Raw genomic sequence first — 10,526 nt, forward strand, 5'->3', positions numbered from 1 at the left:
GTAGTGTATATATGTCCATGCCACTCTCTCACTTTGTCCCAGCTTACCCTTCCCCCTCCCCATATCCTCAAGTGCATTCTCTAAGCCTGCGTCTTTATTCCTGTCCTGTCCCTAGGTCCTTCAGAACCCATCGGCAGGCGGACTCTCAACCACTGTGCCACCAGGGAAGCCCCAGAACCATTTTTTTTTTAGATTCCATACATATGTGTTAGTATACGGTATTTGTTTTTCTCTTTCTGACTTCACTCTGTAGGACAGTTTCTAGGTCCATCCACCTCACTACAAATGCTGCGGTCAAGGTATTCTGGGAGGAATGCCTTAAAGGTAATTGACATGGAAATGCCACCTCAGCCCCTCTGGGCGCTGAACCTTGCCATCTAAACAACAGTGACATGAGAACCGTGGTCAGGCTCTATAGTCTGTGTAAGAGATTAATTCAAAATAAAAACGAGAAAAATACGTGTGCACACAGAGAATATTATTCTCACACGTCTAGACGGAAACGGTTAATAAAAGATTTGTGATACAAGACTGATTCCTAGTGTTGAAAGAATACTTGCAGGACCATAGATAGCTCTCTGGACATTTTGGCCTATAAAATTCAGATTCCCAAATGAACAGAAAGTGGTAGAGCTCTCGATGGCTGGTAACCCACTGGAGTTAGTCAGTCCACTGGAGGTAGGGTGACTCTTGTGATGAAAAATTTGCTACAGCCTCTCCAATCTTTAGGATCCTCTCAAAGCTCAACCTTTTCCTGAGGGTGATGGATGGTAATAACTTGGATAATAAACTTTTTTTGCAGAAAAAAATAGTCTTTAATAGCCCATGTTTTACAAATCAGTGGTGAATTTCTGTAATGATGGAGCAAAGATGGAAGATGGAACCAGAAATAAGTTGAAGCATCCTAAGGAGTGTTCCATCGCTAAGACATTTCCTCCCCTGGTAATTGGCCTGCTAAAGCCACATGACAGAGATTTTAGCCAAAGCTTCCTAGTTCCTGCCAACTGAAGATGCTGCTGCCCCTCGTGACAATAACGTTGATTAGCAGCTAATGCTGACGGGGCACTTGACGCGTACCGGCCCTGTCCTAAGAGCTTTATGTGCGCGTCATACAATCCTCATCACAACCCGGTAAAATGGATACAATTATTATCCCTATTTTACAGTAAGGAAACTGGCGCACAGAGAGTAAAGCAACTAGCCCAGGGTGACACAGAACTGCGATTTGACTCCAGCAGTCTGATCGCAGACTTAACCTTAACCTCTTACATAGTGTCTTAACCTCTATATACTGTCAACCTGATAGACTATATCTATTCATTCACTCACTCATTAATTCATTCTATAAATATATGCAGAGCACTTCTAATTCATGGGCACTGTATCGGATGCTGGAATGTACGAGAGTCAAGCGGACATAGCTGCCGCCTTGAAGAGCTTATGCTGGATACATGCAACAATCAAATAATCACAGGAAAGGCATAAAATAGAAACTAGGACAACTGCTACAGAGGAGGGGCGCTCAGTGCTACGAACACTTATAATCTGGGGACACGAACTTCTGGAAGATCAGGGAAGACATCTCCAAGGAAAGGAAAAGTAAACTGAGATCTGGAGGATGAGAGTTGAGTAGGCGAAGAGAAAGGAAGCACACTCCAGGCAGAGGCCCCGGGAACGGAGGGAACAAGGTGGGCATAAGGAACCGAGAGTGGCAGCTAAGACTGAAACTCGGGGAGGAAGGGCACTGCGGAAAGCGCGGCTGTGGAGGACAGGGCCAGACCCAGTAGGGTCACACAGGCCATGGGAAGAATTCTGGCCTGTGTGCTAGGAGCAAAGGGAAGCCTGAGAGAGGTCTGGCAGAGGATAGGTCGAGATAAAATGTGTATTTTGAAAAGATCCTTCAATAGCTCCAATATGGAAAACAGTGGGAGAGGCAGCGCAGATGTGAGACGACCAGTGGGGGGGTCCAAGGAGACGACGGAGCAGGATAATGACGATGGTGGTGGTGGTGACGGTGACGGTGACAGTGACGATGGCGATGATGAAGAGAGAGGAGAGCTGAGAGGTACTTAGGGGGCAAAACTCCATAAATAATGGACTGGACAGAGTCGAGGGAAAAGGAGGAAAGTAACTCCAAAGAGCCCCGGCTTGTGCCACAGGATGGTCAGCGGTTATAGTCACGTAAACAGGGCACACTGAGAAAGACCAGGGGAGGAAAAGACCAGGGGAGGAAAAGGAGTCTGATTTTAGATCTGATGAATTTGAGGTTCTTCTGAGACATTCAACAGAAAATATTAAGAAGGATGTTGGAATTTCAGAGAAAAGGTCTGGACAAAGCTTAAAAGTTGAGAGTTATGATCACATGGGCAGCAAATGCAGCCGTGACACCGGCGAGGCTGCCCAAAGAGAGAAGAAGCGGGGGCCTAGGAGGGCAAATGTTGAGAAACTCCAACACTGAACCAAAGCTGATCCGAGGACATCCTGTGATGGAAACAGAGACAAAACAGCCAGGGAACAGGAGGAAAGCCGGCAGAGTACTGTGTCGTGGCTAGACATGAAGAGAGTATTTCGGGAAGAAACAGCAGAGCTAAGTGCTGCTGGGAGGTCAAACACGATGAGGACCTAAACATGTCAGCTGTACAGATGCATGTGGAGAGCTTTTATAATCACAGCCAGAGCTGTTTGGACAGATTGATGGGACTGGAGGCCAGATGGCCGTGGTTTCAGTAAAGAGGGGAAGGAGGAAATGTAGACAGCAACTACAGACAAGTCTTCGGAGATGTGTGATAATGAGAGAAGAAAGAGAGACTACTGGGTGAACAGGGAAGAGAGTTGTTTTTAATAAGCAACTTTTGTTTTTAATAAAAAGAAACTTGAGCGTGTTTAAAAGCCAATGGGAAGGATCCAGGGGGAGGGAGAGATTATTAAGGAATAAGACAAAGGGAAAGTAACTTGAAACATAATACGCTCATCAATTCCTAGCCATTGCCTTTCTGAACCATAGATACACTGCTTGATGTGGCCAAGATAAGAAGATGACCACCAAAAGAATCTAAAAAAGAAAAGAGTGGATAGATGTGTATGTATAACTGAATCACTTTGCTGTACACCTGAAACTAACACAACATTGTAAATCAACTATACTCCAATAAAAAGAAGATGACCACCTTCTAAAATAGTAATACAGGGAGTTCCTTGGCGGTCCAGTGATTAGGACTCAGGGCTTTCACTGCTGTGGCCCAGGTTCAATCCCTGGTCGGGGAACTAAGATCCCGCCAGCTGCGTGGCATGGTTAAAAAAAATTTTTAAATAAATAAAATAGTAATACAATGACCCTAATGAGGCCATCCTTTGTGGCAGATACCTCCTGTAGATACTGTATAAATGATTTCAATCTACCACACACTCTACAGGATCTCCTTAGAACCCAGTTTAAAATATAAGGCAATCTGGGTGTTCCTGCCAGTATTCATGCTACAGAATCGGTCTAAAAGGGGGATCAAGAGGTTCTTCAAAAATTCATAATTGTAATGGAGATGTCACAAAATAATCTGTGGCCAAAGAAAGCTACTGGCATATGCATTCAGTACTACTTGACCAAGTTTTTAGATAACATTCAGGTACTGAACAAAAGACAACAGGGCTACCTATACAATGACACAATTGGAAGAGACAGGCTTGTCCTTGAGAGCTTCTAAGAAGGTTGGTGACCCACACAAATACTGAAGGGACAACATCTCCCATGTTCACAGTAAGTGTTTTCTTTGACAAAACCACCTTCAATGAATTATACTGTATGAATAAACAGTAAGCAACTGGCACGTCAGCACTCAGGGACTCTTGTTCTGCTAAGCAGAAAAAAAGATATATATATAGGTATTTAACATTGATATATAAATATTTATACATATTTAAGTTTACTATAACTTATTAGCACAAGCTCAGAAGAGAATGGCCACCTAACAGTCTATAAAAGGAACTCCCCACACTAGAAAGCCCAGGGCCATAGAGTGATGAAATGACTCAGAAATGATGGTCTTTTGTGGTAGAAACCATGGGAGAATGAGACAATCATAAGCTAGTGTAAGTACTGAGATTACGTAAGAGTTTAAAAGGAAGCCCTACAGATTCCAGGTCCACATTTCTCTGAACACAGAACCTCTTGAAACTGTCTTCAAATCCAGCCTCCGTTGACTTCATGATTAGGATACTTTGCATGTATGGTACCACATTAGAAATCCTGGAAGGCAGGGAAATTCCAGAAGCAACATCAATTCTTCTCTAAGTACAAAACCTGAAATGTGCCATGATGGTTGACAAACAGGAGCCAGTCGGCTATAGCACTGTTGTCTCTGAGCCAATCAAGGTGAAGGTTTTTTGTTTGTTTGTTTGTTTTGCGGTACGCGGGCCTCTCACTGCTGTGGCCTCTCCCGTTGCGGAGCACAGGCCCCGGACGCGCAGGCTCAGCGGCCACGGCTCACGGGCCCAGCCGCTCCGCGGCATGTGGGATCTTCCCGGACCGGGGCACGAACCCGTGTCCCCTGCATCGGCAGGCGGATTCTCAACCACTGCGCCACCAGGGAAGCCCAAGGTGAAGGTTTTAAGAAGACTTTCCCTCCAGCAGGAGTGGCCCGACTGTACACTCAGCTTGGGTACAGCTGAAGTGCTTTATTCATAAGTTACTTCTCTTCACTGCAGAACGTGACCTCACCATTTGGGTTCAGTCCCTGTAGGCTCATTATAACCCATAGCAATAAACAACTCATCCAAAACACCTTGTTACATTAAAGGCTCAAATTCTTTAAAAAAAAAATTTTTTTTTTAGCAATGGCCAGATGCATGGAATAACACAAGCTTCCAATTCATTAGTGACCATCCTAGGGCAATTCCTTGCAAATGGGTTGTCCTAGTTGTGTGAAGAAATCAGCCTGGTATGATAAGAAAATTTGTCCAGTGATCAATGAAGTCCTAGTTCTGCCACTACTATCTTGACACGTGACCTACCTAACATATGTCACTTAATCTAGGGGAAGGTGGCATTAGATAGAAGAATTAAGGTCCCTTTCAATTTTAATCTTTTCCTATCTCCCCCTCTTTTAATATCTTTAGGTACCTCTTCCCAAAGGCATCATTTTACACATTCACAAAATGGTTTCCTAATCAATTGGTAGGACACTGTTAGGGAAATTCTGTAGATACAATATTATTACCAGTTGTACTGAGTTGAATAATGTCCTCCCAAAATTCATGTCCACATGGAACCTCAGAATATGACTTTATTTGGAACTAAGGTCTCTGCAGATGTAATTAGTTAAAACGAGATCATACTGGATTAGGGTGGGCCCTTCATCCAGTGATTTATAAGAAGGCCATGTGAAGACACAGAGACACACACAGGAAGCCAACGTGAAGATGTGGGCAGGGACCAGAGTGACACATCTACAAGGAAAGGAGCTCCAAGGATTTCCATCAGTCCCACAAACGTTCAGGAACACATAACGTTTCTACTTAGGTTTTTGAGTTGCTTTCTTCATGTATCTATGTTATTAATTTCAGGAAGCAGCATATGGACATCACATTCTTCTACACGCCCAAACCGGTCATTTAAACACACGATGCACTCTGTAAATGCACACAGTAACGCTCAAATGTTGAGAGTAATTTTATCCTGCTGGTTAAGTGCCCAACTTTGGTTGTAGCATCTTGATGATGGGAACTGAAATGCCTTCTCTCCTTCCTTCAACAGACCTTTTACAAAACATCTGTAGTGGTCCAGGACACAACACTGAAGCATACATGGTCTCTGTCTTCATGTAGTTGACAGTCTAGTGAAGGAGACAGACCCATAAACAAATGAGGCAACAGGAAGGATGGAAAGCCTTTAACAGAGGCAGGAGTGGCTCCTGGCCAGCAGCATTGGGTGAGAAGAAAGTCCAGGCTTCAAGGCACACACAGTCCCTAGCTTTGCTGAGAGCTGCTTCCTGGCTAAGTGAGCTGGAGAAGCTCGTGAACTCTCTAGGCCTTAGTCTCCTTATCCGAAGAATGTGAGTAATATCACCTACATCATAGAATTACTGTGAAGCTGGAATGAGGGGATGTATGTAAAGCAGAGTGCCTGGTACATAGTAGATGCTCAATAAAGGTTTATTCTCTTTCCTCTTTCATTCCCTTGAATAAACTATATGAACTCTAAGAATATAATAACCACAAGAACTACCAAAACAGTAACAACGAAGCCATACATGGTCAATATCATTTATTTTTATACAATAACCTCTATCCTGAGCGCTAACCATTATACACAGCAATTGTTTCCTCTCATCCCAATCAAACTTCCCATAACACATGTATGAGATTAATCTACAAAGAACAGAGATTTTATCATTTGGGGGCCTTGTTCGAAAAATCTTCAGTGACTATGCATTTATCTTGGCAAGATTTTAATAAAAATGTTGGCACCCTAAGAGTTGTGATGAAGAAGAAAAAATATATTTATAAAGATGAGCATCATTTTTTTACCCCATGCCATTCATTTTGCCTGAAATACCTTTCCTTCCTATCTTTAGCTAATCAAATCCTAGCTCACATCCAGTCTCCATGGAGCTGCCCCAGACCATTCTCTCCTACTCTTATCTGACCTCTTCACACTCACTGGGGTGCTGCTACTTTTGCTGTTATTTTTTTTTTACTATGTGTTAGGTATTTCATAACTTCATTTTTCATTTTGCCCCAACTGAATACGTTCTTTGAGGCCAGGAGCCACATGTTAGAATTGAGCATAATCTTCTTCACACAGTTGATATTTATATATTTGTTGGTTGGCTAGAATATATGACTCATTATGACAGAAAAATCTAAAGTCCTGCTTCAGTATGAATAGCAGTTAGCATAATCTGACTTCTGTCAACATTGAAACAGAAGGCATTTCTGAAAACTCAAACTCAGGATGAATTAAATTATTGGCATACCTTCTTCCCCTATGGAAGTTAATTCCATTGTGAAAAACATTTTGAATAGCAAAAGAACTGTACCAATAAACTATTTCAGAATTTAAGCAGGTACTTATTACAACCAGCTATATTAATAATAATAGTGTTTATACTTTAGTCAACAACTAATTTAACAAATTATTCACGGAGTCCCTAATATGCACAAGGTACCACACTAAGATCCACTGAGAGAGGAGATGAATAAAAGACTGGCCAGTTCCTTAATACTCAACAATTTAATGGAGGAGACAGACTTGAAAACTTTTTACAAAACAGGTTAAATAAGCAATGTGATATAACTAACCTACTGAGTACTGTGTGTGATTAATTTTAATTTTACTTGGGAGGTCTCAGGACCCACCTGTCGAAAGGAAGGAAGGAAGGAAGAAAAAAGAGAGAGAGAGAGAATGAAAAGATAACATGTGAACAAAACCTTAATTTTAATTTTACTTGGGAGGTCTCAGGACCCACCTGTCGAAAGGAAGGAAGGAAGGAAGAAAAAAGAGAGAGAGAGAATGAAAAGATAACATGTGAACAAGACCTTAAGAGATAATCGGGACTGTAGACCAAGATGGCAGAAGTGGGTTCTGGGCTACACGATCAGAAAGAACAAAAGTTATAGACATGAAAATACACCACCTTCATTTTTGCTTCTCTCAGTAGGTGATCTAACTTGCTACTTCTTGAGAAAAATAAAAGGTCATTCCTCCCTTACATCTCAATACTGTCTCTTTCTTTCCCTATCTTAAAAATTGAAAGTCTCCCCATTCTTTCCCAAAGCTAAATTCTTGAAATCGTTCTGGACCCTCTTGCTGCTCATCTACTATCATATCTTGTTCTAGCACTCACCCTCTCTTTCTCCCCTTCCTTTTGTGGCCAAACTTCTGAAAGAATGGTCTGCATTTGTTATCTCTACTTCATCTTTAATACAGTACTCAGTTACACAAGGTTAACTGCCTCTTAAATCTCTTTTATTCAGTAAAATAAAGTGAAGTAAGGATTTACTTTCCAATTTCCTCCTTTCTGTGTTTCAAAATAAGTTAACCAATAGTATTTCTTCCAAAATGTATTTGCTATATTCAAGGAACAGAAAAATTATAGTCTCTGGAAAGGATTTCTCACATCCAGAAAGTAAACTATTAAACAGCTGAGACTCTGTGTAAGCATTTTCAGTAAAGAACCGGTTATTTTTGTAGTGATCAATGAGAATTCTGAACCTTAAACACCCTGTTCTTTCACTGTATCGTTCCCTAACACAGAGCTCTTTACAATTCTTCAGATGAGAATAGGTAGGTTATACGACTCATCTTCTTCAGCAACGTAGAAGAAATACTTTTAAGGAAATTATTTCATACAAGCCAGGTCCTTAATCTTTTTTAGAAGATCGGGTAAGGTAAGATTTGGTATCTCAACACCGAGCTGACACACCTAGAGAATCATTTTAGTCCGGTTCCTGATTTAAGTTCTGATTCTCTGGCAGTTTCATTTACTAAAGGAATAATGGCTAAGACAGCCTCTCTTCTTATTTATAATAAATAGCCAGAACTCTCCATAACTTCGTTTGCTCTCAACTTGCCTTCAAAGCCAAATTTATCGGTACCCACTAACCCCTTATACTGATTTCAAAAATACAAAGAATCACCTATATGCTATACACATATAAGGCTTTTCATGGACAGTGAGTGTTACACATACTATTGCACGAACTGCTGGGCAATAAATGGATCTCAGCTCATTTTTTCAGATTTTCCTTTGTGGTGAAACTTCAGTTCATTGACCAATCCAGTTATCTCCCTTTATCTTTTAAAAACAAGTTTATTGTACATACACCCCACTTATTAAAAATGGCTCTCCTTAAAGACAAAGGTCTGTATCATGATCTTCTCTTCCGTCCTCCTACGGCACAGGTTTTTTTTTTTTGCTTTACAGTTTTGTTTTTTTTTAACATCTTTATTGGAGTATAACTGTTTTACAATAGTGTGTTAGTTTCTCCTTTACAACAATGTGAATCAGTTATACATATACATATGTTCCCATATCTCTTCCCTCTTGTGTCTCCCTCCCTCCCCCCCTCCCTATCCCACCCCTCTCATGGTCACAAAGCACAGAGGTGATCTCCCTGTGCTATGCGGCAGCTTCCCACTAGCTATCTAATTTACATTTGGTAGTGCATATATGTCCCTGCCACTCTCTCACTTCGTCACAGCTTACCCTTCCCCCTCCCCATGTCCTCAAGTCCATGCTCTAGTAGGTGTGTGTTTTATTCCTGTCCTACCACTAATCTCTTCATGACATTTTTTTTTCTTAGATTCCATATATATGTGTTAGCATACGGTATTTGTTTTTCTCCTTCTGACTTACTTCACTCTGTATGACAGACTCCAGGTCTATCCACCTCATTACAAATAACTCAGTTTCATTTCTTTTTATGGCTGAGTAATATTCCATTGCGGCACAGGTTTTACAGATCTACAATGCATTAGATCTTATAGGACTTCCATAAATATTTGTCAATGGACTGATTTATATGTAACAATATTGTTAAAAATTTCCATAAAGATCACCAAACAAGTGTTTTGACTAAAGATCAAATAGCAAATGTCAGGCCCACCTCTTCAGACCCCTCAGGGGGGTTGGGTAAAGACTAGAAATGGAGACCCACATTCCATGTGCCTATATACGTAGAAGTTATAAATCAAGTTAAACTATTAAATACGGTCTCTTCGTCCAATCTTGACAAATATACCTTCAACCACCTGGAGGCACAGGTACAAGTTAGAATTTTTAGACCTCCTGAAGTTCCACACCATCGTGTGGTGACACGGGGGGGCCAGCCCACACCCCCTTTCCCATTCCCAGCTCTATCGACACCTTGAGGCGCCTTGCCCACACGTGCGGACACCTACTCACCTCAAACCATTGCCCCTGGGGCACCCTTCAGGCTAAGGGTACATTTATTAGTTTTACCCTCCTCTGGATGGACCCAGGGAAAAGGCCCATGCAGGCCCTAGAAGCAGGCCCTAAATTGTCTGGGAGCAGGAAATTCCAGAGTCAGGTACCCAGAGCATGGGGGTGGGTGGAGTGAGGGCTTAGGCTGGGCACATGCCCCTGGCCCCTCAGATCCCTCATCCTGTGGGGAGGTGTGGCCAGAGGAGGGTCCTCTAATTCCCAGGTCCCAAAGCAGAGTCTCTAAAGGCAATACTGGACAATATACCAAAATGGAGAATTTACCAGATCAGCTGTCTTACTAGTTAATATATTAGTTGAAAATAAATATGCAAAAATATGATTAAGTAGTAAAACCTGAAATTCCAGTCTCTGATCACTTCAGTTCCTTCAAGATCTATAACCGAAGGGTCTATTATTTATCTGGATCTACCCGACAGACTAAATCGAGATTCTCTGCTTTCTTAACAAATTTGTACAAATTGACAGAATTCTATTCACCTGCTAGAGGGCGTTAAGAAGACAGAGAGGGGCTTCCCTGGTGGCGCAGTGGTTGAGAGTCCGCCTGCCGATGCAGGGGACACGGGTTCG

The 10,526-nt window shown here is 41.9% G+C and overlaps 1 protein-coding gene across 4 annotated transcripts in view; it reads right to left on the minus strand.

Moving 5' to 3' along the window:
* Positions 1 to 10,526, minus strand: part of WDFY2 (WD repeat and FYVE domain containing 2) — a 166,995-nt gene that overhangs the window by 75,040 nt on the left and 81,429 nt on the right. The window lies entirely within an intron of this gene.

Source organism: Physeter macrocephalus, chromosome 13 (assembly GCF_002837175.3).
Source record: "Physeter macrocephalus isolate SW-GA chromosome 13, ASM283717v5, whole genome shotgun sequence".
In the NCBI taxonomy this organism is placed as follows: domain Eukaryota; kingdom Metazoa; phylum Chordata; class Mammalia; order Artiodactyla; family Physeteridae; genus Physeter; species Physeter macrocephalus.